Raw genomic sequence first — 26,884 nt, 5'->3', positions numbered from 1 at the left:
AAAGCGTTGATTAAGTGACCTGATTGATAAGTTCGATATTGATTCCATCGCGCAATATTTACTTCCCGATATCGCGTCAAGAAGATGTTTAACTGTACGATATCTCGGTCTCCATATGAACCGGTAAAGAATATACGCACATAAACAATGATAGTTAACACAGCAGACAGAAGCTGTATCGTAAACATTGATGGATCGCTGCCGGGAGGTCTGATAGAAGCCTTTAATATACTGCGGTTTCTTCCTGAACATGACCGGCTCACCCGTACAAAACATCAGTAAAACATTTCTTTAACATGATCTCAATGTTTAAAGCATCTCTAAAATCAGTTCACGTGAAAATTAAAGGCGTATTATTAATATATCAACGCAAAATTCAACACCGAGCCACTTTCGCGGCAGTGAAATTGCTCGTCGATATACAACCAATAAAGAAATAAGAGAAATAAAAGTAAGAGTCTCACGTACCAAAGATAAATGCCAAATTTGTTATCAGTTTCGAAATAGTATCGAAATTTGATCATTTCGGCTCATCAATATATGCCATCGACGATTTATCGATATCAACTGCGACGCACAAGAAGACGAATGGTCACGTTGTTGTTCGTGAAGGCGTATGGAGAAGCCATATCAGACATGGTGATTTCGAAGATATTTGATTCCACGCCTGGCATCATGCCTTCCGTCGCGCCTCGATTTTATTCCGCATCCGAGTTCCCAAACGTTGACACTCGACGACAGTTAAGCGTACACGTCGGCGACCGGTTACCGTTTCCAACATTGGTAACTTTATCATGATTATACTAAATTATTTTTCGTTAATTACTGTCATCGTTTCAAAACATAACCAGTGTTTTCAACCTTCTTAGTGAACAGCCCAACACCGTAATAAAAGTGTTGTTATTACAACAAAATGCATCATTATAAACACAATATTCATCAAAACCAAAACATAAATCAGTAGTACTTTCAACCTTTCGTTGCGGTAATACTTTATCAATAAACAATATCAAAACTTACATCATATCGCCAGCGTATTCTGCAATGTTTTAGTTTGTACCACGGTCCACTTTGTCAATATTCATTTTGTGTCGTAGCTTAGATGACATCTTTGTCTCTGGTCGTCAGCCGACGAATGCTCGCGAATGTTCCGCACCAAGAGTCGTTAAAAGCGACAGACGGTCTCAAATATATACTTCAAACAGACAAATCAAGTCACCAGAAAGAAGTCGAACTTATCAATATTATCGCACGGCCATGCACGCAACGCCAGGTTTAATTGCGTATTTCTGCGTTTTTCAAACCTTCGGTCGAAATCAGTCTGCAGCCAAAAGGTATCGTCGCTCAACGTCCGACAATGCCTTTCTCCCGCTCGACCTCCATATGTGCCACCAACCACACGTCGTCATTTCGATTTTCGTAAAACGGCCCAAAACCGATTAATGCTCATTTCTGATTGCGCTAACACAAAAAGGTGCCTTTGAGCCGGTGCTTTAGCGTGGGCTTCCATAACGTTCTTTAACCCGACGCATTTCGGTCTGTAACCTTCGGTCGTTTCCGATGGTATAGGGGAAATGCGCAGACGTCATTATGATCTGGCGAACGGTTGCGTCGTCAAACATTTTTGAACGTAATGACAACCCACCGCGCGTCAACCTGGAAACGCCAACCAATAAGAGTTGTCCGATGCCCACGCAAAGCCGCTCAGATCGCCGGAATATCTTTCGGTCAATTTTGCTGTCCGACACCGCCAACCGCTCATCGAACAACCAAGAAACGTCATCGAAAGCAGCAAGTTATCAACGTCGCAGTGACCATTGCGCCCATAAAATTATTCCTCGTGCCCACAGCGCAACCATTTACAGCTCGATGTACCATTTGTGCCTTTCCGTAGCTGGTTGAACCGTTTTGACATTAACAGTTCTGGTCGTAGCATTGGCTGGCGTCTATTCGGGGATATCCAGATTATTTCCTTTTGGCGATCGAATATTGTCCGAGGTCCTTTGATTTCGATGTCCATATGCGTCCGGTGCCCCGGCACCATCGGCGCAACCTATATTTTACCGGTGACAAAACAAACTTTTAGAGCACGCCATATCTTCAAAACGGGTACCGGTTCCCCGGCGTTAAAGCCCTTCAACGACGGCCAGGATATGTTAAGCACCCCAGCCACGAAATGTTTCTTTCGAGAATAGCGCAGTCTGCGTCCTTTACTTTCGAGTGGGGCATATACGCCCTGTTCTTGTTATCATCATACATGGGCATGCCTTCAGCAGACCACCATGCTGCGCCATTTTCACGATTTGAATAATGTCTCTTACGTTGAGGAAAATATAGCCTTTGGTTCCCGGGACATTATTTCCATATTGCATAGAGTTCTTCAATTCATGTTCACCATATGTTTCGCATGTTCAGGTATTTCTCGTTCGTATTGAAGTCCGTCTCGAGGTCTTCGTTACCAACTTTTCCATTGTGTCCGGCATCAACATGTTATTTGGCATCTTTGTTCTTTATTAACTGTTACCCAGTTTTGATGTCCATATAAAGCTCGGCCCTTTCCATTTATCTCCTCTCCGTTTCGAATTTATCCTCGTCTTCTACGTCCGTAGTGTTTTTGTCGGTTTGATTCAACCTTCTGGCAATGGTACTGGAAGGTTTCTTTTTCTTTAGGGTTTTTGAGTAGTAGGTGTTAGTTCCGCTTGGCTTTCGGGCCTCGTTATCCTCTTTGGGAAACCCGACTATCAGCATTCGTGAAGTCGATCGGCGTTCATGGTGTTATGTGTTGAAGACAGATCGTAACTTTACGAACGCTTTGCATCGTTTGCTCGCAAGTCAACATTAAGCCTTTGACGAACATTTTATTTTTCCGCAATGTTAGATAATTTTCCGAAGCGACGGCATCGGCAGTTGTTTTCTGTTCGGTCGCGTAAACTTCCATTGAGTACATGTTTGCAAATATCTTCTGGTTGCGGTCAAAATATCGCTGGCTGACGCCAAGCGTAAAATATTTGGCCCTTTGTTTTGTTCCTCAAAGATTGTCGTTGGTTAAAAGCATTGTCTCTTGCCGAAGAAGCGACCATATCATCCATACAATACCGTAGTTATCTTCGACCTTTTCCGAGCGTCACCGCATATCATCATTGCGCCGTCCTTCAGCCATTGCGCGTGCGGGCGCGTAAGTAAGCGTAGTGTAAAGGGGCAAGCAGCGCAGCGCAAGTGTAAGCGTAAAGTGGCGTAGCGTAGCATGGGCAGGCCGTTGATCAACACCAGAAAACAGCCACGAATGCCATGATGGTTTCATTTTACTGGAAAGCTGGGGAAGAAATTACGAACGAAACTTTTGATAACAACTTTTTATCGTCAGGCGCGGCGACAAAGCCAGCCGTCATCCGCTCGTCCGCCGACGCGACAATCAACCGTCCGACGATGGATGTCGATTGAATTAACATGAAGGATGTCGATTGACAACACGATGACGTTGATTGACGAATCGATGTAGACGTCGACAGCCAAACGACGTCGATTGAGCCAAACTTCCATCATCAATAAACGACGAACGACGCCGACGATCAATAAAACGATGACGTCGACATCACCAAACGACGTCGATTACCAAACACGAAGCGACGTCGACACAAACGATTTAGCGACGTCGACATCAGCGACGAATGACGTCGACATCATCAAACATACGTCGACACAAACACGAAGACGCCGACACCAAACATTTGTGCCGACGTCGACATCGATTAAACACGAAAGGACGCCGATCAACGTACGGCGAATCGACTCCGTTTGAATCAATTCGTCATCACGTTTCTGAATTCATTGTTCATCCGTCTTATGGCGGTTTCGATACCCGCAACGATAATCAGCGTTTCAACGTTTCGACGAAAGTTTCAGCTTTAACGATTTTACCGTTCTGATTTTGATGTCGAGTACCTTAGATAACTTAACAGACCAGAACGATTATGTTACGTCGACGTAATATCAGCCATGACACGGTACAATCATCATCAATATTTGTGTCGGACGTTCATAACCATGCCTTTATCATCAGCAGTCGATGGAATGCAGCCTTCGTAAGTTTCTTTGGTCTTTCTCGAGCGATCGTTTCCGGTACCTGTGGGTCAGAACAGTCGATTAGTGAGTGTTTACAGCCAATGCTAATCAGCAATATTCGCTATGCGGCGGTATTCGTATAACGAACGCCGGTTCGTTAGTCCAGCATGGCGACGATCGAACCGATGTCAATCAGTCGATCACGACTTGCCTTCTGTTTACGCTATTGCCGTCGAACATCAATATCTTCACGCAGTAGGCGAGGGCGGCGGTTGCATTAAATAACACATTGATGGTTCTGGCCCCGAAATGTATTTAGTGTCGAAACATGGATTTCAATCATATGATGAACTATATCATGCCCAAATAGTAAACTTCGTTTAAAACAAGAGTCCAACCAACCAATGATGCCCCTACCGATTTAAGCATCATCAAACAGCGATGCCGTAATAGATTACGATTGCAGGTTACGTACTCGACCACACGCCGATGTTTAGTCGTATTGTTATGGCGAGTCTTTATCAAACAAAGGAGTAATGATGACACGATAATGGTCGATGTTCGAGTTCACGACGAAATGTTATAGATTCGGTGGTTGATATACATGTCAACAACAATGCGTAATATTGAGAAATATGTCGTGCTTAGTCATTCTTCGCCGACGACGCACGCGTATAGTATAAGCCGCGTATTGAAATTCAGAATTTTTTAAGCCGGTTTTTGATAGTGCTAAATTCATCGAAGATACCATGCCGCAGCGAAGCATTTATCGACTAATTCACTTCCGAAAAGCCAACGTCTCTGGTGTTGCAATCTTTCGATTATGTATGAGATGCCAGGTCAACAGCCACCGATATGAACGTCTTACCGACGCAATACGATGACAAAGGTATATTAATTGCTACGGTTGTTCCGGCACATTCGTATTAGCCCAATTAAACACAGAGGATGTCATATCGGAAACAAGTAACGTTGTTATTGTCAATAGACACAGAAACAGCCAGATCAGAGCGGCGACATTTCACGTTCAGTTATAGACACGAACACCAAACATACCGTTAACGCTTCGACAGAAAGATTTAACGTGAAACGAATTGTTAGCAGCCGAAGCGAGCGAAGGGTCCGGAAACATATTGCATACGCGACAAGTTCGCACCATCTCTACCCGACAGTGCGCGCATACCACCGTTATCAACATTCACCCATTTAAGAATATCCAAGCGACGAGTGTCTCCGAAGCCGGAAGTTACCGAAGTTAACAAAGACTTCGAATGTCTTGCGAGAACACTTGACCATACCACGTATCACGCAGCGCTTCATCATGTTAACGATTTCTCCGTCGCTGTTCTCCACCTCTGCAGTTAGCTCGACAGACAACCTGGAAGCGTGCAACAACTCGTGCGTACTACAGTTTGATATAGTCGCGCTTCGAAACGGTAATGAAGAATCCAAGTTATAATATGAATAGCCGAAGTGGAATAATAAACATTCGAAAACGACGAAATAGAGAAAGATTTACTAATATTACTATCTCATACTCACATACTACTACTAATACTACTATCACATTATTACACCTCTACTACATTGTCAAAAATACCCCTACTATCATTATTACTAATATACGTTATTACTATTACTAATACTACTATTGGCTGGTTATCACTCTACTAATACTAATAATATCATTATTCACTAATAGCTGTTGGGTTCTTCTATCATTAATATTAGCCATTACGTTATTAATATTGATTAATATACCATTATTTTCTATTTTCCTTACTACTAATATCAATATCATCAATAATACCACTATTACACACACTACTGATTACTACACATGAAAGACAATACTAATACTATACACACATCACACTATTACTGCTTCATTTCTGCCTGTTACACATTAATACCACATTACTACTACACATTTCATACTCTTTACTTCATTACTACATATTAACAGTAATCATTAACGACTTCTACTGAGGTTTACTAGTTTCAGTTCAGTTTATGTTCTATCGATGTTGTGCTGAGGAGTTATCGAAGATAGACTCAGTTCTCAGGAGTCAGTAGGTCAGTGGTTATTCAGAACAGTTCGGTGACTGGGTCACCGTGTTCTCCCTGCTGGTAGTGCACAGGTGACACCCTTCTATTGAAATAGACAACTTTTCAGACTAATATCGTTCTGTCTGTATACATGCTAGCTGAACCCTAGTATGTCTTAAGACGATGTCCTGGGATTAAGACTGGATATTTGTGCATACATGTTTACGGTGTTGACGTATCTTCTTAATGGGATGACAACACAAGAGAGCATGCATATGTAATGTAGGCTCCTTGGTGTGTGTATGTTACTGCCATGGGGAGAGTGATATGCACCTACCTCCCGATCCGGGCACCCCACCTAATTTCATCTCCTAGCATGTCTTAAGACGATGTCCCGGATTAAGACTCGATATTTGTACATGTTTACGGTGTTGACGTATCTTTTAAATCTAAGCACACCGACGCTATATAAACATGCAATGCGGCCCCGGTGCATGTTTACCGTCATGTATATGATATTCCACTCCGATCCAAGCACCCCCAACCTACTGTTCCCCTTTAATTCTCGAATTCCAAACGACAGCAGCCGCCATAACCCAGCTTATCAATTGTCTTAGTCCATATGCCAATCCCATATGTCATGCCCGATACAAACTGGTACGAATCGAAAGAGGAAAAAGAATACGGGTGGTTTTTCAGGATAATATCTTTGCGAAGTATATGTCGCTTCCGGAGATCTTCGTAAACGATGCCACTCTTTGACAGTGGCAACCGACATGGTAGAGATAATAATGATGGTCTCTACTCATTGGTTCTTTCGAGAATAATACGCAAATGCTTTCGGCATATACTTCTTTGAGTGTACAGAGGGCATGTAAACTGAGGAAAAGAAGAAAGCATCCTTCTTGTTATATACATGCTTCCCGGACGTTTGTTTATTTTACCCATGCGCGTTATTAATTTTGTCATGCATGTTTGTGATTTTATCATGGTAGGTTATCAATCTCTTGGTGCAATGCCTGCAGATCTTTACCGATGCACCTCGACGACTTTAATGCCGTAGGTCATTACCAATACTATGCACCGCCTGCGATCTTTATCACGCACCCTTTGATGACTTTTATCGCAGGTCATCAACATTATCATGCACGCCTGCGACTTAATTTCACGCAACACCGACGACTCAATCGCAAGTGTCATTACCCTATCTAAACGCCTGCGACTTTATCACGCAACCTTTGATGATTTTATCACGCCAGTTATTAACGTCCGCCCGTATTGATTGTCAATTTATCATAAACGCCCGCCTGTTTCCATCGCGCAGGCCATCGATCTTTACCACGCAATGTTCTGACCTTCTCAGCAAAGTCAGCCATCATGCAAAACGGAACCAACGTCCACAGCAGAAGACTCAACGAAACGCCCACGCTACTCATCATCGGTGCCACACCAGACGTTACAACCGTCACTAAATCAAACAAACGAACCGTTCTCGACGACAACAATTCGCGTTGATCGGCAACGCAGGCATCCGCCAAAACACCCGCTTCCTCTGTCACCAATAAACCCTGTATTTCTACAACAATAAAACCCGAACATCTTACAACCCGTTGCGGAAACGACACGCCCGCCCAGTACCCCATCAGATTCTGAATCCAGAGCCCAGTCGCAAAGCGTCACGAAAAAGTTTCTTCACTCCGTCCTCACCACACTGACCGGTCGCCTTGCGCAATTTATGATGCGATATCCGGGCGACACCCATCGCACGTGCTTGCGACGCAGCCTTCCACCAACGGACCTCGGCAATCGTCGCCCAATACCCACAGGAAAAATCCACACCGTAGCGGCTTTATACGGTCAGTATAAAATGACGCATTAGAAGCCATTTCCCTCTGCACGCCCGTTCAAAAATGTATTGTTTTGAGACAGCACCCGCACTCTTTCCAAATATTTAATATAGTCGAAAATGAAAAAGAAACAAAATTCAATTCTCCCATGAAATTATTACGCTTCTATAAAGAGCGCCATATGGTAAACTGTCTCGCCATGTTAAAATCCAGTTGTGCATATTCAGCAGTTCTTTATAGGAGACAGTCTCCAAACGACTTCACATTCTGAACGAAATACACCTGCAAACAAGACTGTTAATCCAAGCAGCATTTCAAATTATCAATAAACTAGCATCTTCCTCTTTCAAAGTGTACATTGCCACACATGCACCCCATTGGGTGCATCGTTAAGTACATTCTTACGCCGCTTCACGTAGTTGCGTAAGAAACGTACCGGAAGACTGCACCTCCAGCTGTATAGGGAATCTTGAGTGAGCGAGCTCTAGATTTACGCCGCACTCAGCAATATTCCAGCTATATGGCGGAGGTCTGTAAATAATGGAGTCTGGTCCAGACAATCCAGTGATCAACAGCATGAGCACGATCTACGCAATTGGGAAACCGCCATTACGTGTGAACCAAGTCAGCGACCCTGACCACCCGATCCCGTTAGTCGCCTCTTACGACAAGCAAGGGTTACTGAAGATCAATATTCTAACGCGGACCTTCACGGGTAGGAACATCTGGAATTTTAGGATATATTTGCTGGGTTCAATCCTTGCATTTATATGTTTTAGGTCCGTGGATCTCTTTATGCGCAACAGACTCTCAACTCTCGTGTGTGACACGGCACATGTTTCCATGGTATCAAATCCAGTGAGGAGCATAGTTTTACGCCGATTTTAGCAACATTCCAGCAATATGCCACAGTGGGACCCCAAACAAGGGACTTTCACAAATTGAAAAATTCCATGTGGGGAATCGGAACCCGGGTCGTCGGCATGATTTTAGAACGAACGTTTGCATCAACCACTGGAGCCTGGCGATGTAAGCAAAATACCAGTAAGCCTTTTACCCACGTAAGATAATCAGTTACTTCCCGGTATTGCAAACCTGCATGCTGTAAGCACGCTTTCTCCAAACTTCGATCTTCAACAGTCATAAATCAATAATAACGATACATTACAGATTCATATGGTGCATATTATCTATAGAGATCCTGATCAAGAACGCTCAGTAATCGGCTGAAGAGGTGACCAGAAGCTGCTGATGGCCCCAGACCCGACACATCCACTGGAAGCGAATTCCGAAGAGCGGTGTTAACAGTGCTGAAGATTCTGTTTTTCCATACATTGTTATGCACGCCAGTGACATCCACCATCTGCTGTTGTCAGCTTTGTAAAATATGGCATATTCTTGTAGGTACACTGGCGCTGTATTCATGGAATGGATTTCAAGTAACATGTGCAGCTTTGACCATAATTTCTCTCTTCCTAGGTGGCCACCGCCGTTCTCTGATATCTTGTTCAATCCTTTTGCCATGCATTATGGTCTATAGTGTTTCACAGGACGACAACTTTGGCAAACAATTACATTCTGTAAGGAGAACTCTCCATTGCATTACACCTATAACTGCCCTATTACTCGGGTCTGTTCGTTGTCAGGGCTGACTAGTCCAGTTCAGCGACTGCTACTGCAAAGGCATCCTCTTGGGCACCCGTGAAGGTCCGAGTTAGAATCGGTATTCAGCAACTGACGCTTGTTTTAAGAGGCGCCTAACGGATCGGGCGGTCAGGCTCGTTGACTTGTTTTGATGCATATCATCGTGTCCTTAGATGTAGATCGATGCTCACATGATGTCAATCACAGGATTGTCGGGTCCAGGCTCTGATCATCATACTACAGACCGCTGTCACACATTACCTGAGTTTTAACTGAGAGCGACTTCGAAGAAACACCCAAACAAATATGACTGGAGGCTTATACATCGGCTATCCTTTGACATCAGGAACGTATGATCGAAAACAGGCGATTTCATTGCAGTCTCTCATCAAAAGGGCATGGTTAATCTCTGTCGACGGAATTTGATGCAGGGCTAATCCCTCGAGCCTCCTTTTATGGTCTTATAACCTTAGGGTTTGGAATCCTCGGTTAATCGTGATTGCAAGTTCCAGGATTCGCCAACGTATCGTGTAGATTATCAAAGAGGTAAAACGTCAGTAGCCTCGCATCACCTCCGGTGGACCTCCCACATCACACCGACACGCTGTGACATGACAGAAATACTCTTCCGTTCCTTAAATTCCTCTCATATCGTTACCTTCCAAAAAGAAATTTAATCTCTGAAACCAGCTCTTATATCCAGCGTGCCAATTCGGTACTCCAAATTTATGAAACTCTTTGTGTGGACTATTTATATGTGGCATTCACGCAAACGACTTTTCTGCCAATTTGGTCCAAAATATTTGAAGTATAATATTCCAAACACTTTTAACAGACAAGCATTTCCCGATTTAGGAGATTCCTTCGAAGCCATTGATGTCCTTTCAAGCACCAATCGTATTATTGGTTGCAGGCCGCGATGATTATATTCATCTGGTGTCAAGGCTTGTTCCCATCGTTCTTACTTCTCATTGGTAAGTGTTACGTGTGCATACTACAATAATATATGCATGGCGGATGTGCGTTGTAGCCGTAATAAAAGCGACAAAACTTTCCGCATTCATGAGATGAGTCATTTTAGACTACGCCACGAACATGTGTTTTATGAATCGCTGTAAAATTGTGCTGATGCCAGTCAAAGGTAATCGTATCCTACCCTAAGTTGGCGCCCGTCACAAACACAGGAAAGGCCAGTGCATTGTTAACAAAGTAAACCACTGGAATAAGTCAAATATTATTCGGAATTGCATCCGACATCATTGCTGTAGCTGATTTGGAAAAGCCATTCACATGTCTACCATGCATAGAAAGCTTGTAAGACAAACTGAGGCCTTGAATGTTGTAACCTGGACAACCGATATTTGACGTTCCTTGAAACCGTTTTGGAAAGAGCATGCATGGTTGAACCTCATAAGTTGTGAAAATGTGGACACCAACTCCAGGCCCCTATTTTCTCGAAACAAACTTAAGTCTGAGTTTTGACTTAAGTTAGAGTTTTACCAAATTTGAGAAAACACAGGAAAATGCATTTCCAGAATGAACTGAATCGATACTAAACTCAAACATAGTATATAATTTGAGTTTAGTGGATAGATTACTTCTAAGTTGTTTGGGCTTTAGTCTTAAAAAGGCAGTTGAGTTAAAAATTCAGCTGCTCAAAATTGTCACACTCAGTTTAAAAATTTGAGTAAAACCTTAAGTTTGTTTCCCGAGAAATTGGGGCCAGGAGAGCTGCTGGAAAGTAAGTAATGAAAGGATAATGCACCGGTAGGTAAACAAGCCCCACTTTTTCTTGTTATCTGCGTGGACAACCTCAATGATAAACGTTCTACACGAGAAATGCTGCTGTTTCTGCGATGAAACCTGAGCGCTCATTGGTCTGGCTTACCTCCCCGTTGACCCAGGCTTCTCCCTGATATGTGTTTCAAAACACCAGAGAATGTCCCATGTATTCACGGAGATGGTGTTATATACTGTTTACAAAGCATGACGTATTAAATTTTGAGGTGCTCTTTGTTGTTTTAGTCTATCTCAGTCCCCGGACCACATTACTTTCCCTACTGCCTAGTCCTCCCTAATGCTAAAGCCTTTAAATGAAGCAAGTCTTAGATTTCTCAGGTTCTGAATCTCCATCTCTATGGGGTTCTTATTCAATCCAAATGGGTTCATTTGTTAAGTTATCAATATTTCTATTTATTACTTTGTTACTATATATATAGTATGACCAGAAATTATTAGAATTTTAGGAATATGTTTAATTGGATTTCTAGTATAAAACAAACTGTGACCAGGGATATCAAGTGCTTGGTTTCATTCAAGAGAGACAACCTTTAATCCTTTTTCATTAGTTTGTGAAGAGTTATCCTTTCTTTACTTGCTAGCAGACGACATTTTCAGTGATCCTCAGTATGGATGATTTAGAAAGTTGATTTTAGAGTATTATAACAAGGGACATCAGATCAGCGATTTCAAGTAGGACAGGCATCCCTGACCCTCACGTTTATCGTGTTTGAAACATACGCAAATGCATATGCATTGAGCACCAGGATGCTAAGGCAGGGCCCAAAAATTGGACTGTCAAGACAGAGGCGGCTTGAGCCTTATTCTCAAAACAAACGAAGGAGCTTAGAAAACATAAGGCTGATATGACTGATAGAGAAGCGTGGCTGTCTGTAAGGAGACCTTAGAACTGAGCCGTACGCAATGGGTTGGCAGAAAAAGTCGAGGAATCCATCACCGATCAGCGAAACCTTGAAAACAAACGAGCGAAGGCTGAACTGGTGCTTTGCAGCATAGAAATCTTTAACTGGGGACAATGTGGATTCTCTAGATGAAAGTTCCCCGTGGTGTGGCTGTTTCTATCACACTGAAATTCTGGAATTCAAACAAACTGAAAACCTTGTATCAAAGTCCAAAGCACAAACCGAAATTCCTTAACGTAAGTGGCATGAGCCCAGTTGGGGCAACGCCCCTCTGCGTATTTCGGAGATGGAAATTACGGAAATTGCGCGGAGCTGCACACAGATATTCGAGGGATATTTACTCCATCTGCCCAATGCGGTTCTATGGAAAAGGATTTTGCAGGACAACGACCTAAACATCGGGTTCAAAGCATTCACAGGCCTGGTTTCGATCCAAAATATGACATTATTAGATTGGCCATAGCCCTGACCTAAATCCAATGAAACATTAGACGGCGAAGGAAAGTACTGACTAAGAAAAATCTGACAAATATTGGGTTGAAATGAAAGAAGAGGTGGTAATGATATTGGGGATTACATGGACCACGACTTCAGAAGCCGCATTGAAGCCTGCGTAATTGTTGCCCATGCAGGACTTGACAAAATACTGTTCACCTGTCTTGAATCTTGAGTTAGTTCCTGCTAATGCCCCACATTTAATACGTTAGTAGTAATGAGTGAAAAAATAGTCAGTAAATACAATCCTTAAATTCTCAATAATTTCTTATTGTACTGTATATTCAGAGACTATGTTAGTCTGCGGCTGTGTTCTACCTTGATAAATGTTGTTTGAGGTCAGCACTCCTCAAAATTCCAGCCTCCAGAACGAGGCCCAGAACCAATTATCGATTGTGGATCAGATAATCAAATGACATAATGGGTATCGATGTACAGACTTAGGACACGATGATAAAGTACAACCAAGTCAGATAAAGCAATATTGATCCGATTAATTGCCTTCTATTAAATCCAGCATGGGTTGCTGGAAGACTCAAATGTATCATTCATCTTCATTCATCTGGATTTGTGAGCAGGTGTGGAGTCACACTTTTTTTATCTGTTTTGTCACAAAACAAACGAATTTCCACATTGATGATCCTGTTGACAAGTTGTTCATGAATTTATTTACTCAAGAACACGTGTCGAGTCTTTTGTGTTTGTTCAGATAATTGGAGCAGTAACATATTTATCTTCATTGATATTTGTTTTTTTTTAACTCCATTTTCTTTCTGTAGAACACTCTGTACCTCTATATTCAGAGCGATATTCGTATTGGTGCATGCATAGGCTTCCTGTGCGAAAATAACGATAAGTTGATGATGTTGAGCGTTAGAGCTTTAACCTTTTGGTATAATTGTGTCAATATTATGATGCTGGAGGGAATGATTGTGCCCTCAGAAACACAAATAGCATTATCAAACTCATATCGATGATAACATTGTTGATTTCGAGAATTATGTCCATGGTTAAACTAACGTTTATATCCTGCATCGAATAGATACTTTGGTCAATAAATATACAAAGGCTTCACGAACAATACAAACAAAAATGTACATTTATCGCTGCTCATACACCCGTCATCAAACGATAAATACAATGCTTCACGCCATTTTTTCTTGGAGATTTTGTAATGGTCGCAGAGTTAATGTCGCTTTCTGATCAGGGCTGGAGGTTGCCAAGAAGCCGTCAGTCCAATTTATACAAAGCCGCTTGGCTATAAGTGGTGACGACATTAATGATCTGATCGCTTTACAGCTAAACGTTCAACCAGGATGAGAAGATTAAACGGCACGCAGTCACAGCTGTCATACGTTTGTCAGTGTCATTAGGCGGATTAGTCAACAATGATGAGGACTACTCCAGTCAGCATTTGTGAGCGTGGGTGAGACTTGATATAGTCCGTGTGCTAATACTGCTACATCTAGCAGATTCTCCTGTTAACTTACGGTTGAGGATATACAGGCATCTCCCACAGGCTCCAACCGACCCTCGAATATATGCATATAGTTCTGAATGCCATTTGCACGAAACACTCCCCTGGAAAACCCTCAACATTGCCATATCCAATGGTGATTCTCCGTGTACAATTTTATTTGGTTGAGGATATATAGGCATCTCCATAGGCTCCAACTGGACCCTCGAATATAGCGCATATAGATTCGAATCGCTATTTGGGAAAATTGAAACACTTGAAAACTTCAACATTGCTATATCCAGCAGATTCTCCGTGCGAATTTACGGTTGAGGATATATATTTCTATAGGCTCCAATCAATCTTGATCATATGTATATAGATTCGAATGCTATTTGGGAAATGGAAACACTTTGAAAAACTCTCCGCATTGCTATCCAGCAGATTCTCCGTACAGCTTCATTATTATATTATAGGCTTCTCTTATAGGCTCCAACGATCTCGACTATATGCATATAGATCTGAACGCTATTTTGGGGAAAAATGAAAACACTCTTGAAAAACCTCCGCATTGCTGTATCCAGCAGATTCTCCGTGTACAATTTATGAGGAGGAGCTTTAGTTTTACGTCCCTTTAGCAATATTCACAATATCACGGCGGGGACACCAGAAATGGGCTTCAGATTGTACGTGGGAATGGAACCAGGTTTTTGGCGTGACGAGCGAACGCTTTTAACTACTTTTCGAAGCAGTGTATGAAATAGCGTCTCGGCCCGGCGGTCAATATTGCTAGTTACATATGGTCTTACAACTTTATTTTTATAGCCAGCCAATATATTTGGCAGGTTTTGATCATGTCTGACTACGGGAAAATATTTTCAGTACCTATTAACGTCAGGGAAGAGATCTGTATAGTCTATGATCAATCAAACCATGCTAACTTCCATAGATCAGCTTACCCATTTATCTAACACTCAAATGATTGGTCTAGTAATGCTTCAAAAGTAAATGAAGAATGTTGTTCTTTTTTAATAGTATGTACACCACACATCACACAATCACATGAATATCGTGGAGTATCATTGTCCGCTACAAGACGACAGATCAATTCCGAAGAGGTTGGTGAATGATCAAATATGTTCCTGAGATTGATTCTGACTTTTGTTCTGGTTTTTCTCTGATCTATATGATGCGATACTGACTGGAATTAAGAGTGGGCCAAGTTAGCATGTTAATTTGCTGCTGCAATACGTTTACTTTTCACAGGAGAGTTACAACCCCTGTGCTCATTGCATGCAGAACATGTAGAGAACATTCTTGCCAAAGATACTGAGATTGATTGACTTTGCCTGCTCTCTGATCCAGATGGTGAGTGACACTAAAATGAATCGACAATGACCACCAAGTTTTAAAATTTGCTTTGTACATGTTTAAGCTTCGACGTCACCACAAGCAATTCATTGCTACATTATTATACCTCGAGCAGGGCCGGGTTACATGTCAACAGGTCCAGCAACATTTTTCAGTCACTCCAGTCCTTAAAAGGGCTTCCTGATTTGTTGTCATGACCGCCACTAGGTTCAACGCCCCACTGAGGTTATAAGACTGAAGAATCAACTGACGCATTCCCTAACTTTTCTCATGCAATACAAACCCGAAATTCATTTTGTCAAATGAAAACAAATGAGAACAGGACCAAACGTTACTAATATCGGAACACCTTCAGGTATATAGATGATCTGATATGGTTCAAACATGGTCAAACAATGGTTCCTCACCATTCATTCCGCCCAAATGATATGAAACAAAGACGACCAGACACATTGATATCATATAGAACCATGGAAACATCCGACCGACAACAAACCAACCCTTGCCACCAGGAGGACTTCAACCTTCCACGCATCGACTTCAGTCTTTGGTGCTGACATTCACACCTTTGACCCATAACGAGCATTGCATACCTTATTAGATGATAATTGCAGCCGTGTTTTTGCTTGTTGGTATTGCTAAAAACCCGATCGATTCGGTAGAACTATTTTGTGCTGCATATTTTACGCCGTCAATAACATGCTATATTGCTTTTACGTACGCCGTTATATATCTAGTAATGTTGGTAGATGTGAGTGAATGTTATTGAGGCCGTTACCGAACATCCATGGATCCGCAGGCAGTCAGCCCAAATCAAACAAACCAGTGACTGAACCACCAGGTCGATAACAACCCGATCCCCATCATAGTGAAATCTCACAGCATTGATATCTTGTCCAACTGAATCCACGGACATTAGTTGGTTGGTTAGTTTAACGCCGCACTCAGCTAAGACCAGCTATATGGCGGCGGTTTGTAAATAATCGATTCGACCACAACTCCGGATCAACATCATGAACATCGATCTACGCAAATGGGACTCGATGACATGTGTCAACCAAGTCAGCGAGTCTGACCACCTGATCCCGTTAGATGCCCCAACGACAAGCCTGACTTGCTGCAGAACACTTTTAAACCGATCTTCGCAGGTTTGCTACGTTAAAACCAAAATCGTTATTTAAATGAGTCTTTCCATATGAAATACGAGTGAGAATAATAAACCATTTATTGGTAATGTGTGTTTCAACTCATTGGGTGTATTTGAAAGATTTGTTTTTATAAAATATTCCTTTTGATGCCGTTTTGTCGTTGGCTGATATCGGTGATAGGTACCGTCCCTGAATGAACTGACATCCACCCACGTAGCAGTTATAGTCAACAATGCATAAGACCCACACTCGCCTACTGGCAGTGAGTAACCAGTTGACGTGTCACTTACAACTGCCAACTGATAATATTACAGGAGAGTAAAGAAAAATAATATTCTGTCAAGTTAGGGCTTTATAACGTTGAAGTGAGACTGATCTCTACCGACCAATCTTATTCAACACGTTTTAACACATAAACGACAATCGCATCCCCAGGCCATTGGGGATGACGATCATCCCTCGAGCTCATTGTGCTTTTCGTTAATCAAAAGTAATACAATCGGTGGCCTTGCATTGCCACCGACGCGTTCGTCCGACCAGACTCAAAGATGCCAAAGCCGTAAAACAAAACCGCGATGGCCTTGGAAAAGGAACGCCTTAATAATACGAATATACTGGTTTTACGTTGATATACGCAACAAGACAATGATGGCGAAGCGTACAGCAGCAACAACAGAGAGAGAGAGAGAGAGAGAGAGAGAGAGAGAGAGAGATATATATAGAGAGAGAGAGAGAGAGAGAAAGAGAGAGAGAGAGACGAGACGAGACATTGACACTGACATCGACATCGACAATATGAGAAGATTTTGGTAACTATTGTAATCGATCGAATTATACAGAGTTGACGGTGGTCAGTTGTTTCATACCGACGGCCAGTTAGATACACGCCCTTTAATATTATGAATAACGATTCATTTATCATTTATCACCGATAAAAGTATCAATCATGGAAACACAAAAATCCCCAACCATTTTGTCCAGCATAATATGTCCATCGTCACACGCCGAAGACAGTAAATGCCATCGCGAAGTTTCGTTCGTCGTTCTCAGCGTAAAAATGCGATCGCAAGATTATCGTTACGTCGTTCTTCTTCTTCCCGACGCAGTATATCAGGTTAAGACTTCAAGAACCGAGCGTAATATACTTCACCAGCAGATCACCGAAAAGCGCCTAACCGATCAATATTATCCGACCAATGCCATACATATATATCACGATATCCTTTCAGTGTGACGTAACTTCATTTTCCGCGATAACACGGTCATAGATTAGAATTGCGACGCATTAATGCGACGTTCATTACCGTGACTACGAGTCGTCACGACGTCAACATTGTTACTGCCAACGATAACAATAATGTTTCCACACCTGTTTCACCATTCATATCAGCTTTTCACGGTTTGAGCGATCGGACGTTAATATACTGCGCATCTTTCGTTTGCAGGCTTTCCGTCTGGCTGTTATCATTCAATTCGTGTGTTGGTGATGTCCTTCGATCATCATTACCGTATGTTCAGGTTTATCATGTCAATCATGTCAGTTATCCTCGATGAACTCGGTACGCATGTAAAGACCATTAAACGATTTAAATGAGTTGAGCCTCTTCAGTCATTATTTTGCGAGTTCACATAAAACAATTTCTGCGTGTCGGTTATCAGTTCAATCAATTTCGTTGATAATCGGCGTAACTGTCGAATCGCATTAAGCAGCAGCCAGCAACAATACTATTTGTTCCTCAAATGCCACTCAGAAGAAATTCGCGGAAAGCCAGCATGACATGTGAACTCGAACTCCCCATGGTTTATCACCGTTTGACACGGACTGGTTAGTGGTCAGTGATTTCACCATGTGCGGTGAAATTGACAATGGAGTTCAGCAGAAAAATAAGGTAAAGTTGTTGCCAGTTGTATTGTTTTAAGTTGCATCAATTTTCAATATCAGCAGTTGGCGCGGTCTGAAAGGGCGGTCACATTTGTTTGTTAATGTCGAAATATTAAACGTCACGAAAGACGTTACGTCAACAGTGGTGGCAATACATCGCCAGACGATATTGCTGGAATAAAGCGGCGTAAACCAACCAATTGTGACGGTTGTTTGTCTGTTAAAACAACAACCATTATCGGTTTTGTTTTGTGGTTTCATGATCGAAAACATCGTTGAAGCTTCGATATGGCGGAATATTTGGGCACAGGTATCTGAAACGTGGTTCGTCGACTTCAGTACACTGTGTGTAATTTCATTATACGTGTTAGAACTTAATGGCGACTTCCCGAAATTACCCCTGATATCAATGACATAAAGATGTATTTTCAACATCGTTAATTGTTTGACAGCCAATTCGTAACATGTTTGCCCAGTACTCTGGTCATTAGTACGACGTACTCATAACGAGGACAATATAGGCACCATACGCCACGGTGATAAAAGCCGTTCGCTCGGAAAGTTCATTACGAATAAACAGTGCTCTCTTTAAAACTTTATTCACCACATTAAAATGCAAGATAACCGTAACAGAGACAGCCGTTCGAAACATGCACCGACGTTCATTATACTACGACGACAATCAATATGTTCATCTGGCCGATATTATTGTAATGACAATACAACTGTTGTGCGAAGCACTACTTCCTATCTTTTCACTACCTTCGTAGAGAATTGGCAACTATAGTTCATTACTACGTTCAGTTTTTCAACAAGCGAATTGAAATCCTGATTCGTGGACGACAAACAAAATAATGAGAAATAATGACATTAAGTACAGAAACCGTCTCACATATGATCTTTACGGGGTTTAGATGATCAGTGTCGATAATGACTGAAACAATGAACTGGCTTTCTGACGTCATTTCATTCTTATAGGCCCATGACATACATTGTTTATTGTCAAACTAAATATAAGTTATATCAACCGAAAGCCTTGTTGGTTAATGGGTTTGCCAAGATTTTATATTCATACCATGTTCATACTTCGCAACAACCAACGTCAATCAACACCTCACTTCTGAGATCCCGACGTCATCACAGTTAAAAACGAGAGTGGACAAAACGGTCGTTCATCGTTTCAAAGACTGGCTGGTTTCTTAGCTGTGAAGAGTACTTCAGTTGTGTTACAGCGCAGTCAAAGTGTGGGGAAACGCAAAGTGACGGTAGGTGTTGACCTATCACAGTAGTGAATTCCAAAGTGACAACAATGATGGCGCGAGAATCGAAGAGTGAAAGTGCTTATCTGGAGCTTCAAGCAAACGATCATAGGATTCTGGCACATCTAAGGGTCAATACTATGTACCCAGCAAATTCTTAAGATTTGTTTGGGCGTTGGGTAGCCGTGGTTAAAGCATGCGCACGCAATACTAAAGACCGGGTTCGATAATTCCCACATGTTTCGAATGTGAATTCCTGGTGTCTCCTGCCGTGATATTGCAGGAATATTACTAAAAGCAGGGTAAACTATATTCATGCACTCATACACTTAGCTGAATTGTGCATCAGCATGGAGATATCTCTGAAAATCCTGTCTTAATTGTTAGGGTCAATGAAAAGGGTACGAGTAAGGGTTGACTATGATCAGATCTATCACAGAAACTTCGGTTCTGGCAGAAGTAAGGAAAAGATGATTAAATAGTATTGTTGCAGAAATATGAATATGAGTATGAGATTATAAAAATCTGTAGCTATTTAACCAACAAAACTTTCTCAAGTTGAATATATAGTCTATGGCTTTAGTTTTTGACAATAAATATGTATAGTCATGGGTCCTTATAAAGATAAATTTAAACGTCAAATGAGCTTGTTGTCAACTCATTGCTTCAGTCACCATATTTCTATCATCTAAACCCATTTTGCAGATCTCAGCACCGAGGCTCCAGCTTCTTTTGCCAATGGCTACAAATAAATGGACCCCACAAGCCTTCATTATTTCCTTTTGTTTTGTCGTGATCCACAGATCTGGTGATTTCAAATTCCCTGCTGGCAAAAACAACGCAGGCAACCAATGAACCTTGCATAGTTCCCACACCTCCCACAAGAGAGGGTAGGAATGAAAAGATAGAGTAGGGTGCTTGCACAACTGGAAGTTTATTGTTACTGGCTACACAATATCGTAATAGAGATGAAAAGATATGTGGGATTATTGGCAACAGCACACGATCGGCGATCATTAGTATAATCAATGAACCAATGGACAAAGAAAAGAAGCCTGGCTGCAATACGTTTCAGGCAACTATTCCCATTTAGTTTGCCATCCCGCATTTCTTAAACAATGTGCGAATAAAAGCCTACGCCTTAAAGAGAACACTACTTATCCGCGTGGAGAATTGAACCCGCCTTCTTGCGGTGACGGTAGAACGAACGCTTTTAATCACCGTGAAAAGCATATGGATTACCCGTAACGTCACTGTCCCTCATTATAGCACATCAATATATGGTAAAATATAAAGGTAAACATGTTACAGATTGGCTGTCAAATTGTTAACTGTGATGTTGAGAAATACATGCATAATCATTGATATCAAGGATTAAGATTTCAGGAAGGCCCACCCACGTTAAGTTCCACAACGCGTATAACAACGCTAATAATTGTGCAAAATAATGTTTACTGACCAATGCTTCCAGATCTGTACTAGGTATTCCGCCCACATGAAATAACGTCACTGGGATGCGAAACCCCACAAACCGAACCATTTCCAGAATGTATCAGTATATTTGTTGTTTCGAAGAACTGAACAAACAACCGGATAAACGTCCTTGAAGGAAAGAGGAGTGAGAGTTTATTCTTACGCCAAGCTATATTCCAGCAATATCATTAAAGTGGGTCTGAAGGAAAGAGACCAGCTGATGTGGTTTGCCACCACGTAACTGTGCAGCAGCTATCAGTGATGATGACGCGAGATGAAACGTCTTTCATGATTTGTTTAATAATCATTTGACTACAACCGTAGAGTGTAGGCTCGTAACATAGTTGCATAACAATGATATTAGAAGAATGTGTAACTTAAAATGGCTTCCAAGTAAGAATTGGCCGTAAGCCTTTACCTAATTTTTCGCACTGACCCATTTATTACTCTTATGGCGGTGAAATCTCAGACTGTGGATCCGTGAAATAAGGTAATTGATAAACAATTCATGTGGGTTCGGGTTGTTCGTATGGTCAGCAGCCATGAAACGGAACTTTCCATCGAGTTTTTCTAAGTGGCATTGTAGTTGGTATGATGAAGAGGAACAAATAGTATTGTTTAACAGCTGCTCTTGACGACGATTCAGTGAAGGTTAACCGTTATCAAGGTGACTTCATTTGCAAAATTTGTTCTTTTCCATATATAGTTGAACCACCACTGATATGACACACAGAGGACATGTAGATTATAAAATGTAATGACTGAAACAATGAAGGAAACCAACTCATTTGCAATCATTTAATGGGTCTTTGTACATATATTACCCCAAGTTCTCATCATATTCTTTGAATGTATGATTGATATGATAATTCTGTACAGCTCCAGACATACCCAGCAGTGTGGTAGATGATGGTCGAGAGTAATGGACATCGCTAACACACAAGGTGAGATGATGGCTTTGTAGATTGGAAAGCCTACCAAACGAAAAGATGCCTGCATATTAACATCCCGATCAGTTGCTATACGAAGGAAAACCAGTTTACGAAAAGCTGTGTCCATTATGAACAGGTAAATAGGGTAAGAACATTGTATTTGATCATTGTAATTCGTAATGCGACGTCATGGCAACTCGTGTCATCACAGTGATTGTGAACGTCACATTGCATGCAATTATAAAGTTATCACAGCATAATCTATAACCGCAATTACCCGGAAAATAAAGCCACATCACACCAGGATATAATCGGTGATATATATATACATACTAATGACATACACGGTCAGACTCGGCCCGAACGATCTGGTAAAAGAGTGCTAAGAAATTCATAGCAACACCTCGGAGTTCATACTCAAGTCTTAACCCGATACCTCACCGGTGTCAGAGTGAAGCGAAACGCATGGCCAAATCGCCGATCATAAGCAATATCTACACCGGAGAACGACAAGGCAAACTTCAAGATGCGGTTGCGGTCTACCAGTTTGATGATATTATACCGGACAAAATAGTTAGGATTTTGGTACGGCGATTATACTTATCAGTATGTCAACGAACAAATAGATCAATATTCATAATATTAAAATTTACGCTATCCCTAACCATTTCTTTTGTCCAGTACGGAAACCCGAACCACCATCCAAAGTTCTGTGAACAACGATTACAAACAAGCTCTGCAACAATATGCGTGCGTGCTAGTTCGTCTCTCCTCTCTCTCTGTGTACCACTGTACACCCCCACGCCATCATTGTCTGTTAATAGTATATCAACATAAAACAATATATTCATATTAAAAACATCTTCAAACCATCCTTGACTTTTGTTTTACAGCTTTAACATCTTGAAATCCCTGATCAACGAAACACGTCCAATTTTAACAATACAAACCACCGATTGTAATACTCTCTTTGATTAACGAAAAGCACAATGAGTTTGAGGATGATCGGGTCATCCCCTAATAGCCTGGAGGATACGATTGTCATTTATGTGTTAAAACATGTTGAATAAGATTGGTCAGGAGATTAATTCTCGCTTCAACGGTTACTTCAAAGCCCTAACTTGACAGAACATTATTTCTTTACTCCCTGTAATATTATCAGTTGGCAGTTGTAGAAGGACACACGTCAACGCTGGAGTGCTCCACTTTCGTCAGTGGCGAGAGGGTCCTTGGCGCACTGTCAGCCATATTTTGCTTACGTGGGTGGATGTCGGGGTCTCCAAAACAAGGGCATTTGATATTTCAGCTAACGACAAAACGGCATCAAAAGGAATATTTTATAAAACAAATCTTTCTCAAATGCAATAATCAACAGAGTTGGAAACATTATGTACAATAAATGGTTTATTATTCTCACTCGTATTTCATATGGAAAGACTCATTTAAATAACGATTTTGATTTTGCTAATGCCCAAACCCGCGAAGATCCGGTTTAAAATTGTTCTACAGCAAGTCAGGCTTGTCGTTAGGGCGTCTAACGGATCGGGTGGTCAGACTCGCTGACTTGTTGATACATGTCATCGAGTCCCATTTGCGTAGATCGATGTTCAATGATGAGCTGATCCCGATTGTCTGGTCCGGTGGACTTCGATTTCACAAACCGCCGCCATAGCAGCTGGAATAAGTTGAGTGTTAGCGTACAAACAACAACCAACCAACCAACGTCCCGCGATCCGCTGACAAAGACCCTAACATCTCATGCCCATGGAGATTTCTACCATGATGGGGATCGGGTTGTTATCTGACTTGGTGTGATTTCAGTCACTGGATGAGCATTTGATTTAGGACTCGACCGCCTGCAGATCCATGGATGCTTTATAGGTAACGGCACCTTTCACACATTCACTCACATCACCAACGTAACAGATATTACAACGGCATGCATAAAACAAATATAGCATAAGCTGATAGCAAGCATATGCAGCGAATAAAAATAGTTACCATGGAATCGATCGGGATTTCAGCACACCAAACCAAGCAAAACACAGCTGCAATTATATCAACAAGATATGCAATAATGCTCGATTATAGATCAAAGGTATGAAATGTCAACACCAAAGACTGGCTTGAACTCTGTTATAAATCATAAAAGGAAAGTCGATACATGGAAAGTTGAAGTCCCTCTAGTGAGGCAAGGCTATTGTTGTCAGTCTGGATGTTCTACGTGGTTCTATATGATATCAATGTATCTGGTCATCTTTATTTCCTTATCATTTGGGGCAAATAGATGAAGGGAACTGACTAGTTGACCATGTTTGAACCATATCAGATCATTCATATACCTGAAGGTGTCTAATATTAGTAACGTTTTGGTCCTGTTCTCTTTGTTTTCTACTTTGACAAATGGTATTCCAGGTTTATGTGCATAGAGAAAAGGATCAATTAAGGAGATACGTCAGTTGGTGCCTGTGGAGATGCCTCCATATAACCTCAACTGGCGGTGGGCGGTGGTAGCCTAGTGGCAGTGTATGAAACTCCTAACAAAATCCAGGAAGCCCTACAGGCTGATGACTGAAAATGTTGCTGACCTGCTAACATGTAAAATCAAAGCCCTATAGTATAATAATGTACCTTTAATGAATTACTTGTAGTGACGTCAACTTAAACATGTACAAAAAGCAATTTTAAAACTTGGTGGTCATTGTCGATTCATTTAGTGTCACTACCATCTGACTGTGAAAACAGGGTAAAGTCAGAATCAATCTCAGTATCTTTGGCAAGAATGTTCTATATGTTCTGTATAGTAAATGAGCATTAGGGGATTTGTAACTTCCCTGTGAAAAGTAAACATGTGCAACAGCAAATTTAAATACATACACCACAATTTTAATTCAGTTCGTATCACTATCATATAGATCGGAAAAACCCTTTCAGAGGCAAAGTCAGAATCAATCTCGGGAAATTTATATTTGATCATTCAACCTCTTTCGCGATCTACGTCCGTTGCAATCTATGGACAATGATGCTCACGGAAATATTCGTGCGATTGTGTGATGCGATTGTTACATACCATTAAAAAAGAACAACATTCTTCATTTGTTGAAAGCATTCTCTAGACCAATCACACTAGTATAGATAAATGGAGAAGGATCTGCAGCTATGGCTCTGATTGATCATGAACCATACAGATGTCATCTAGCTACCAGTTAAATTGTAAATTATTTTTGAAATATTTCGTAGTCATTATTACGATCAAATATACCCTTTGAAAAAATGTATTGGCTGGCTATAAAATAAAGTTGTAAGACCGCCACGTAACCAGCAAAGCAACGGGCCGCCGGGCAGACGCCATTTCCATACACCGTTAGCAGTTAAAAGCGTTCGCTCGTCACGCTAAAACCTGGTTCCATTCCCACATGTACACCTGCGAAGCCATTGTGTCCCCCGTCGATATTGCTGGAATATTGCTAAAAGGACGTAAACTGCTTTCACTCACTCACCAAACTGTAAATTGGTAATACGGAGAATCTGGTTTTTCGATGGTAACGGAGGTTTTCAAAATTGTTTCTTACTCTCTCCCAAACATTCAGACTTCATATGCATATATCGAGATCAGCTGGAGCTCATAGAGAAGCCTATATATCCCCAACCGCAAACTGTACACGGAGAATCTGCTGGATATAGCAATGCGGAGGTTTTCAAAATTGTTTTCTTACTTCCAAACAGCATCTCAGATTCATATGCACATGATCGAGTCAGCTGGAGCCCTTGGCAGAGAAAGTTTCCATATCCCTCAACCGTAAACTGTACACGGAGAATCTGCTGATATGGTTAAAGTTGAGGTTTTCAAATACCATTTTCCCCAAATAGCATTCAGATCTATATGCATATATTCGGAGGTCAGTTGGGATTTTATGGAGATGCCTATATATCCTTCAACCGTAAATTGTACACGGAGAATCTGGTTGATATAGCAATGTTGAGGTTTCAAAATTGTTTTCATTTTCCAAATAGCATTCAGAACCATATGCATATATTCGAGGTCAGTTGGAGCCTATGGAGATGCCTTTTATATATCCTCAACCCGTATTGTGACAGGAGAATCTAGTTGATATAGCAATGTGCTACACAGACTACTATCACCTCACCTTACACTCACAAATGCTGACGAAGTAAATCATATCGACGCGAATTGACTAACCCACCTAATGACATGACAAATATGATAATCCAGACTGACTGCGCTGCTTCTAATCTTTCTTCATCCCTGGTTGAACGTTGTTTCATAAAGCGACTGATACACGTCCATTTCCACTCCACCTCTTAAACGGCTTTGTACCGTGGACTGATTAACCTTGGTAACCTCCAGCCCTGATCCAGAAAGCGACATTAACTCTGCGACTATTACAAATCCCAAGAGAAAAAAAATGGCTTTGTGAAGAATATGTCACATTTGATGACAGGTGTATAAACAGCGATAAATGTACATTTTGTTGTGTGTTCGTGAGCCTTTGTATATTTGGCGACAAAGCATCCATTCGATGCAGGATTATAAACGTTAGTT

At 41.4% G+C, this 26,884-nt stretch overlaps 1 long non-coding RNA gene across 1 annotated transcript; it reads right to left on the bottom strand.

The window, feature by feature from the left end:
* Nucleotides 1-8,427: 8,427 nt before the first annotated feature.
* Nucleotides 8,428-14,937, bottom strand: LOC124259560. The gene is made up of 3 exons (XR_006893864.1): nt 14,904-14,937; nt 10,818-10,819; nt 8,428-8,474 (listed from the first exon to the last, which is right to left on the bottom strand). It is a non-coding gene; the product is annotated as an uncharacterized LOC124259560 (long non-coding RNA).
* Nucleotides 14,938-26,884: the final 11,947 nt, after the last annotated feature.

The sequence above is a fragment of the Haliotis rubra genome, unplaced genomic scaffold (genome assembly GCF_003918875.1).
Source record: "Haliotis rubra isolate DU_JTF1 unplaced genomic scaffold, ASM391887v1 Scf729, whole genome shotgun sequence".
Classification (NCBI taxonomy): domain Eukaryota; kingdom Metazoa; phylum Mollusca; class Gastropoda; order Lepetellida; family Haliotidae; genus Haliotis; species Haliotis rubra.
The sequence above is the reverse complement of the archived record's forward strand: the minus strand, read 5'-3'. Positions and strand labels throughout refer to the sequence as shown.